We start from the raw sequence: 10,598 nt of genomic DNA, 5'->3' as shown, positions 1-10,598 counted from the left end.
AATAGCTCTCCTCCATCAAAATCCTGCATTGAAATCGGTTTTTTAAAAGAACAAACATGTTTATTTTATATTTAATTTTGAAATGTGACATGGGATTAGACAAGTTGTTAGTTTCCCAGGTGCCTCCAGTCATCTGATAAACCTCAGTGACTCTTTACTGCTGTACTGCAAGTTAGAGTGATATCATCCCCCTCCCTACCCAGCAGCCCATTAGCAGAACAAGGGGAAGGTAATCTGATAACAGCTCCCTGACATCAACATTGCCAAAATTGCTCCCATGCCCCACCTAGTGGTAGAATGAGAACAACGCTCAATAGTAAAAATCCGAATCTGGCTAACACAAATCACGACTCCTCCAGTTACATTGAGTAGTAGAAACAATAGCTTATCTGAAAGCAGTTCCATAGCAAAGTGTTGGGCATTTCTGAAAGCATTTGAACAACACAATAGCCTGAGATGGCTGCCTACACACCAATATTACAAACAAAAAAAGATACATTTATTGGTTCAAGAATAACAATTTAAATGGTGGAATGAATTACATGCAATAAACAGTGTGATTTAGTATAAAAATGAAATCATAAAATCAAGCCAAAATCCCTTTAATATGATATAAGCTGAAATATTATAAAGTAAAATGGTCTTGTACACTTACTTTGTACACAGCTTTTTTAAATTGGTCGGCAGCCACTGTATTATATTATATTGCACATGATGCTATTAACCCTAAGGCTAATGGCACATCAAACTGTTTTCTCACCTGTGTTTCTACTTGAGTGCCATCATGTTTCTTTGCAGAGATCCGCCTATGCTTTGCCATTCAGCACACTTTGAATGGATTTTTCTCCACCTATGATCCTACACATGCAGAGAAACTGCCTGGCGGCCATAGGCCTAAGGATGGCCCTTTATACAGTAGTCAAATAAACACTCCTACTGCTGGTTTATTACCTCACTAGCCTACTCACACTGTATATAGAACCCAAGAAGTTTGGTATTTGTGTTGGTGTAGCAACAGAAATCCAGGGCCAAAAGATGGCAGCTATAAACACATTTCAAATCTTCCAGCTTGCTTGCTATAATGTTTGTCTGTCACCAGTAACAGATAAGCCCCAGTCATACTCTCAGAACAGGGTCTGACTCTTTCCAGGCATGTCATTGTAGACCAATCAGGCTCTGGACTGTGTTAGGACCCATTCGAGCTGATACTGCTGGCCCCATAGGAACCCATTTGGTGACCTTTTCCATTTCAGTCTGTATGTAGCTCCACAAAGCAGACGTATGGCTACATACAGTATGGGGCAGGCTAACATAGGGCACTGGCATTTTGTCCAAATATCAGAGATCTATTACCTGGGGAGGAAGAATAAATGTAGTCTGGCTATAACCTCCATTAATCTAAGCATCAGAATGTTAGAATTTCCATCATACTTGCTCTGACACAATAGTTATATTAGGTTACATTATGACAGCCATTATGTCTAATGTAGCTATTGTGTCACAGCAAGTATTATGGCAATTCTAAGATTCTGATACTTAGATTAATGGTGGTTAAAGAAATTATTCAGTGTAAAAATAAAAACTGGATAAATAGATAGGCTGTGCAAGATAAAAAATGTTCTAATATAGTTAGTTAGGCAAAAATTTTATCTATAAAGGCTGGAGTGACTGGATGTCTAACATAACAGCCAGAACACTACTTCCTGCTTTTCAGCTCTCTTGGTTTACACTGACTGGTTACCCTGGCTACCAGGCAGTAACCAATCAGAGACTTGAGGGGGGGGGCACATGGGTCATATCTGTTGCTTTTGAATCTGAGCTGAATGCTGAGGATCAATTGCAAACTCACTGAACAGATATGTACCATGTGGTCCCCCTTAAAGTTACTGACTAATTCAGAGTTATAGAGCTGAAAAGCAGGAAGTTGTGTTCTGGCTATTATGTTACACACCCAGTCCCTCCAGCCTTTATACGTTACATTTTTGGTTAATTAACTATATTAGAAAAAAAAATTATTTTGCGCAGCCTATCTATTTACCCAGTTTTTTACCTTTAAAGTCAGACTACAGTTATCCTTCCTCCCCACACAACAGATCTCTGCTAGTAGAGTGCAGAGTTGGACAGGGACTAAACAGGGACCAGAACTTGTTTTATAAGAAGACTTTCTTTACATTTATTGCACAGCAGAAGGGGCTTTTCATAAAATCAAGTGTAACATATTCAGGGAACTTTGCTGTCATAAAATCCAGCCTGCAAAACGACTCTGATGACTATGGTTAAGAGAATAACAGATCACTTCTGAGAAATGCAAATAGACACAGGCTCCACATTAAGAGAAACCACTAAAAAAGCTGCAGGAACATGAGTGCTGTCAACTAGCGCTCTATGCTATTTCAGGCAGCCTAGTGGTTAGCCAGACTAAATTGTATACATTTGATATTCTCAGAGTTCTGTAACCAGTTTTCTTCTTTTTCATACCAACCTTAGCCAGATCTATTTATAAGACAAGCTATGAGTTGTAAATGCAATGTAAGTGCTCACGTAGTTTATTCTTTAGAACTAATGCTGACTCTGCTAAAGGGATATATATTCCCTCAATCTAGATGCACCTAGGCTGAGGTCAGATTGAGAGAAAAAATTTACCTAGTAAACAAAATTGATTATTTTTTTCTTGCTGACACCTTAGAGTGGGGGTCCCCAACCCTTATTACTCATGAGCAACTTTCAAAACATGGAACATGAAAAATGTTCCTGGGTGGTACAAAATAAGGGCTGTGATTGCCGTTTTGGTAGCCCCTCTATGGACTGGCAGCCTACAGGAGGCTCTGTTTGGCAGTTCACCTGGTTTTATACAACCAAAACTTGCCTCCAAGCCTGGAATTCGAAAATAAGCTCCTGCTTTGAAGCCACTGGGAGCAACATCCAAGGGGTTGGTAAGAAACATGTGGCGCGGGTTGCAGCAGGGCGGGTTAGGGAAAACCCTGACCCGCACATCACTAACTCACATATTCAATGGATTTACTTTACATAAAGTATATAGACACAAAGTAAACAATTTGACAAAGTATATAACTGAAACTACAACTCAGCCTGACCATAAGTACTTCTTTGTATAATGGGGGCTGCTTAGTTTGCAAGGTATAAAATCTAGCCGTGAGAAATGTACAGTTAGGAAAACGAGCAGCAGAGCATTTGGGCTGCTACACTGAGCACTAAAGCTGGCCATAGATGTACAGATTTTCAACAGATCCAATCCACATCGTGAGACCAAGATCTTCTGAGAACCATCGTACGAACGTTCGAACTGTCCATCAACTAAAACGACCAATTTACCAGGAAAACAAAGGGGAGCTGCCTGCTTGGCCCTGCAAACATCCATAGATTGTACTAGGACCGACAAAGATTTTTTAACCTGGCCGATCAATTTCCTGGCAGATGTCGGACGAAAAATCGTAAGATGTACGATCGTTTGAATCCCACTAACCGCACGATAATTTGACGAATCGGTCGGGCTGCGCTGAAATCGGTCGTTTCGCAAAGAAGAATCGTCGCGTCTATGGGGACCATAACACCCATTTGAATCTGCATCCCTGATGCAAATACTGTAACATGCACAGAGAAAAGATCTGGACAATTATTTTCCACATGTTGTTAATAAATGAGTATGATTAATAAACCAGCTACTAAATTATTTATATGATTTTTACAGTAAATGCAGAGATTATGAAGTATGTGCAGCAGTTTATTTGCAAATGTGTTTATTATTATAAGAAATATGTTTATATTCCCGAAGCAAAGAAAAAAAAAACTAAAACTTTAGTTACAGCCAATTGAAAAAAATGCAACAGCCAAATAAACTACAGAAAAGATTTATTGCTAGCGATACTGGGTGTTAATTAAACAGTAAACACCATCAAATTCAAAGCAGATTACTGTGACTTTTATGTACTGCCAAAGATTAACAGAAATCCTATTGATCCTTAGGTGTCAGCAGCGTTTATCTTCAACACGTTTTTCTAATTTAAACTATAATTATGGCCAAGGATTTCTGTCAGCAATAGAGAGTTTCTGGGGGAAGACAATTCTTACCTTTAGAGACCTGCTTTAAATATAAATCTTTTACAATTTTTAGTAGAAAAAAACAAATTGTTTATGGGTAGAGAACATTCATACTGGATCCCTACTGTGACTGATGATCACTTCACCTGAATGCTTGGGACCTGGCTTTGTTTTTTAGATAAGGCGTCTTTCCAAAAGCCAAGCCTAAAGCTGGCCATAGATGTAAAGATTTTTAAAAGATCAGATCCTGATCGTGAGACCATGATCTTCTCAGAATGATCGTACGATCGTACGAATTTACCATCAACTAAAAAGACCAATTTGCCAGGAAAACAAAGGGGAGCTGCCTGCTTGGCCCTGCAAACATAGAGAGATTGCACTGGGACCGACAGATTTTTTGAACTGGCCGATCAATTTCCTGACAGACGTCGGCCGAAAAATCGTTCTAATCCCATTAAGCACACGATAATTTGATGGATTGGTCAGACTGCACTGAAATCGGTCGTTCACCAAAGAAGAATCGTTGCGTCTATGGGGACCTTAACAGCTACTTAAAGGAACAGTAACGTGTAAAGTGTTTTAAAGTAATGAAAATATAATGCAGTGATGCCCTGCACTGGTAAAACTGGTGTGTTTGCTTCAGAAACACTACTATTGTTTATATAAATAAGCTGCTGTGTAGCAATGGGGGCAGCCATTCAAAGGAGAAAAGGCTCAAGTTACACAGCAGATAGCAGATAAGCTCTCTCTGTCTAATGGTGTTATCTGTTATCCATCAGTTAACCTGTGTCATATAGCCGTTTTTCAATTTCCGCCATTACTTCACAGCAGCTTGTTTATATGAACTATAGTAGTGTTTCTGAAGCAAACAGATCAGTTTTACCAGTGCAGGGCAACACTACATGACAGTTTCATCACTTTAAAACACTTACATTTTTTGGTGTTACTGTTCCTTTAAATAGATACCACCCCACCCCCCAAAGGATCAACTTGGATTTATGCTGTCCAACACTAAAGAATTGTTTGTTTAAACAAGGACAGTATTAGTTAATGGCATTAATGGGGCTCATTTATAAACAGGCAAATTTGCTCATGGGCATTTGTGTTTTAATCCACTTAAATGTGTAACCAATTGGTTTTTACTTTTAGAAAAATAAAGAAGTTTTTACACTATCTGCACTTTTTTAAAACTTCCCCTAGCAAGAAGGATCAACAAAAAGTTTTGCAACCTACAAAGCCTGATAAGCACAAAATAATTTGAACGTTTGTAAGTACCCATTTTAAACAAACGCACGTGGTGGAGTATAAAGAGTTAATTGCACTAAAGGTTAAGTAAAACCATATGGTGTTGTGGAACTACAATTGTCTAACTAAGTACTGCACTATATTATACTTTTTTTCTCTTTTTCTTCATATTTTCCCCTGAGCTTTGATTAGCGCTGACCTATTTGAAATTTGGATTGCTGTTGTTTCACTCGAGGAGAAACGAGGACTGTCGGGTCGGAAAATAAGGGGATATTTCAGAAACGTTGGTCACACAAAAAATATTTTTATTTTTTATTTTGCAGTAAACCTATGGAAACCAATTAGATGATTACTTTCCGAGTTGAACCAGAACCTCACTGAAAAAAGCTAATCACTGATTGGTTGCTATGGGTGACTGCCCAGGTGATAATTTACCCAGTGTTTATAAATGAGCCCCAATAATTGTGTTCTAATTGTTTTTTGCTTTCTGCTATTCTGGTCTATGCAATTTCTTCACCTAAAATGTAAGACATTATTCCCAAATGCCATAGTGACTTTGCTGATATATTTGATTAAAACAGAAAGAATTCTGAGGTTCTTCCTCCTCACATACCTTAGGCCTTTCCTATGGTAAATAACACATTCTCTTTTTTCACTGCTAGTCCTGCTGGACACCACCGAGAGTTTTGGGTTTAGAACATTCTGAACTTGAGCCGCCACATCTTATCCCTTTTTTTTTTCTTCTTATTTTGCTTTATTTTATTTTACTCTATTTTATTCATATTTTATTTTTCTCGTGGCATTTTAAGCAATGCTATGTGAAAATTTTCTTTCGAAAATCAATAAAACGTTTCAGTTTAAAAAAAAAAACATTCTGAACTTGGAGTTTAAAATATTAATAAAAATATTTGGGCGGACTGAAGGGTCTCTCTGCCCTTGGCATCCATGTGCCTACCCAATGGACTTTAAATGACTCTAAATGAGCCGCAACAATCTGTTGCATTGCTGCAGAACATGCTGAAACATTTGTCACTTGCGCTGGCTATTAATGTTACTGACTGGCGCCCACATATATACTGAATGTATGAAGATGGTACATATAATAAGCTTATCAGTGGTGTGATGGGGCCGACACAAGAATTGAGAAGTAGAATAAAATGAAGTATTGATCCTCTGGAATAAAGAAGACAGCTAATAACAAAATGCAGTAAGCTGCTAAAATGTGTAACCCACCATGTTTATATATAGGTATGGGGCCTGTTATCCAGAATGCTCAAAACCTGGGATCTTCCGGATAATGGATCTTTCCACATTTTTGATCTCCATTCTTTATGTCTATGAAAGTATAATTTAACATTAAATAAACCCAATAGAATTGTTTTGCCTCCAATAAGGATACTAATTATATTTTAGTTGGGATCAAGTACAAGGTATTGTTTTATTATTACAGAGAAAAATGAATTCTAAAAATGTTAATTATTTATTTAAAATGGAGTCTATGGAAGATGGCCTTCCCACAATTAGAAGCATTCTGGATAACAGGTTTTCAGATAACAGGTCCTATACCTGTATCCAATTACATGAGATGATACCTTCGACAGCATAGGTAGGTTTTGGGGAAAATAGTGAAATTATTATCAATACAGGGTAGGACATAACTTCTCTGCCAAAAACTTCTCCTAGCACCCACATGAATTGTCACCCTGGGATATTTTTTAATGACATGAAATGGGTGAAAATGTTTTCAGATGTTTTAAATTCATATCATTTCTACTCACGTAATTGAGCCAATCCTCACGTGAAGAAGACCAAGACAAAATACAAGAGGTCCTCTGCACTCAAAAATAAATGGAAAGCCAATACCTTGTCTGCTACAAACGGGTGAATCCCAAACTTTATTCAATGGTGCTCACAACACTTCAATGTTCAAACGTTTCGGGACCGCATGGCCCTTCCTCAGTGACAATTAGCATAAGAGATTGTACAACTTTTATAGGCAAAACTAGTGTGACCCCTAGTGGTGGTCATCTCAAATGTGCATATAAAAACATGAACCATTTAATAAACATATTGTTAAGAACATACATGTGTACATCATATTATATAATGCAAAATATGTGCTATTATTTTATCTTTGCCAATAAAGAATTCAAGTAAATAACTATCTTGATCTGACAACGCATATAATCTGGACTTTAATGAGTATTATGTAACCTCTGCACTCAACCCATTATCAATATATTTAAGACATTGAGATATTTTGTCTCAAAAAAAAATGTGAGCACAACTTTCCCTTGTTTGTTATAGTTATACAGGAGCAGTGACCAGCTCCATGTTGTAGCTCCCACCCTTCCCAGCTATAGTCAGGTGATCCCACTGGTGTCTAATAAAAGGGCAGCCAAGTTTGGGAGTTTTACTTTGAAAGCAGCTAGTAAGTTGCAGGTAAAACTTAGTCCCTTTGTAAAATGTATAATTAAGCAATTGAATTCTTAATGAATCAGATGAAAATTAAGCGTAGGACTGGCCAGATATGTGATGACTTTGACGTAGTTGGCCAGCTTAAATATATTGCAATATATGGACAAACAATCCCTGTTTTGTTTAAAGGGTAAGGCATTTTTCAGTAGCAGTATGCACAAAATGCCTCAATGTCTTAAATATATTGATAATGGGTTGAGTGCAGTGTCTGTATGTATTTTGTGGTCACAGCCTCATTGCAACCCCTGCCTAATGGTTTTAAAAATTAGTGGTGAGAATAACTATCCCTTGTTTGTGAAGAAGACCAAGATTTCCATATGAGTAGAAAGTCATCAATATATCTGCTATACCAAACTAGCTGATCACAGTGGGGTTTCCCCTCTCCAAAGACGAAGGACTCCTCTCAATGACCCATGTGGAGTCTTACGTACACAGGAACAAATGTAACACCCATAGCTGTCCCATGTTTTTGGTAGTAGAAAATCCCATCCAAAAAAAAGTAATTATTTGATAGCAAAAAATCAACACAAATAACTAAAATAAACTTGTAAATCGTTGGAATAACATAAGAAATGTGTTATAAAGTATTGAGTGGATTCAATTCCATTATTAATGAACACAATAATAATTTGTATTATAATGTCCAAGGGACCCTGAGACAAAACCATATTTCTAAGGCTGAGACACATTTGTAGCTGTGCCATTATCATGTTTGTGCCCCATACAGTATGGGCTAATGTAATAAAAGACACTAAGTTTGCCCAGGAGCAGTAACCTATAGCAACCAATCAGCAAGTAGAATTTACTGGTCAGCTGTTAAAAAGCAAACATCTTATATGTTGCTATGGGTTACTGCTCCTGGGCAAATTTAGTGCCTTTTATTATATATGAGGGCAAGTCTCTTATCTGCTTGCTTTCTCTACATTGAGAAATGTCAGTGAACATGCTGGATAGTAATTTATAGTATACTAACCAATTAGAAATTTGCCTTCTAATACTATAACTGCCTACTCCTTGGTTGATACAGATTATTAAAAATGTTGCTCTTCCTATTACATTATCCCTCTGTCTCTTATATCCATAAATATTAACCTGGAGTGATATGAACCTATTTTAAAACTACACAGATGAGACAGCATTGTCCCAATACACAGCTTCAGTTGTATTTCATTCTAAAAGCAACAATACTTTATGATAAACTGGGAGAGCTGTTTCCAGTGATTATATAGATATATAGGCACAATGCATGGTTACAATACACAATAACATTATAGCTAAATAGATGTCAAGCTGTAGTTTGTTTTATTACAATAAAATAGTATAATATATAAACCTGACAAGAATATAGCCTTGTTGTTCATAAGGGAGAAACGTGTTGTTGCAAGTTATACTCTGCACTTCCTTTAGCTTTCCTTGTGTATTTTAATATAAATATCCAGAATGGAACACAAAGCAACCTCGGGAGATACCCAGGTCTCATGTCTTTGTGCTAATGCTTTGCAGCTTCATTTAATAAAGAACCTTGAACGTCAACAGAAGAATTACTGACTGGCTTCACAGCATATTTGAAAAAATTCATACAAATCCACTTTTAGACAGCGATAAGCTTAGATTCAATTGCCCTGTACAGATGTTCACCAATTTATTGAACATAATAAATGCCAGTGAGATAAGTCATGTAAGGCAAGTGTGTAATAGGGCACAATAGCTCTGTTTGGTATAATACAGTATGGGACCTGTTATCCAGAATGCTCGGGAAATGGAGTTTTCTGGATAATGGATCTTCATACCATAAGTCTACTAGAAAATCATATAAACATTAAATAAAGCCAATAGGATGGTTTTGCTTCCAATGAGGATTAATTATATCTTAGTTGGGATCAAGTACAAGCTACTGTTTTATTATTACAGAGAAAAAGGAAATCATTTTTAAACATTTGTATTATTTGGATAACATGGAGTCAGAGCCTGCCTTCCTGTAAGAGATTTCTGGATAACGGGTTTCCTGATAATAGATCCCATACCTGTACCAACAAGCTAAAACTGCAAGATATAGAATATTAGATATTGGATATAAGCAAGGCATCAGATGGAGGACGGAAGGGATGGTCCTTAATGGGCAGTTTCCTAGTACCTCTAATTAGGTTTGGAATGCCTGTTTGGGTTGGTTGGGTGTAAAAGAGAATATTTTAGGGAAGGTTTAGGTCTCTTCGAACATTGCTGCAGGCGTGCACCCAGTGACATGAAAATCATGTTTTATTCAGTTAATCGCTGTGGGGGAGACTTGCTGAGCAAATAATACAAACTGAGAACAACAGACAATTATTTTGTTGGGTTAATTATTAGCTCCATCTAATTTAAACAACTCAATATTGCAGTACAGAGAAAAGATTAATATGGAAATGTAGGTTTTTAATGGATATTAAGATTCACCTCTGGGTTTATTAGGCACAAGCCAAGTCCTTTGTCCAGGTCATGGATCACTTCAGATATCTACACACATAACATTACAGCAAGGTCACAGTACACTTAACACATTTCTATTACAGTGAATTTACAGTTTATAGTAAGATGGGAGGCTTCTTTGATGTGTAATCAGAAAGGCAAATGGTTTCTTTATTTTGAAAAATATGGTTTTCATGAGATTTTTAGCAGTATCTGTGCGTTTGCTGAAATAAAACATTCTTTGCCATAGGCACATCTCAGATAATATTTGATGGGAGCTGCACTGAGTTTTGACAGTAGCAGTTGATCTCAGGCTGCTGAAATGTTTATGAATTGTGGCTGGTTACACACAGCGAGCCAACTGAACCAGA

This window comes from Xenopus laevis, chromosome 6L (genome assembly GCF_017654675.1).
Source record: "Xenopus laevis strain J_2021 chromosome 6L, Xenopus_laevis_v10.1, whole genome shotgun sequence".
NCBI classification, from domain to species: domain Eukaryota; kingdom Metazoa; phylum Chordata; class Amphibia; order Anura; family Pipidae; genus Xenopus; species Xenopus laevis.
The sequence above is the reverse complement of the archived record's forward strand: the minus strand, read 5'-3'. Positions refer to the sequence as shown.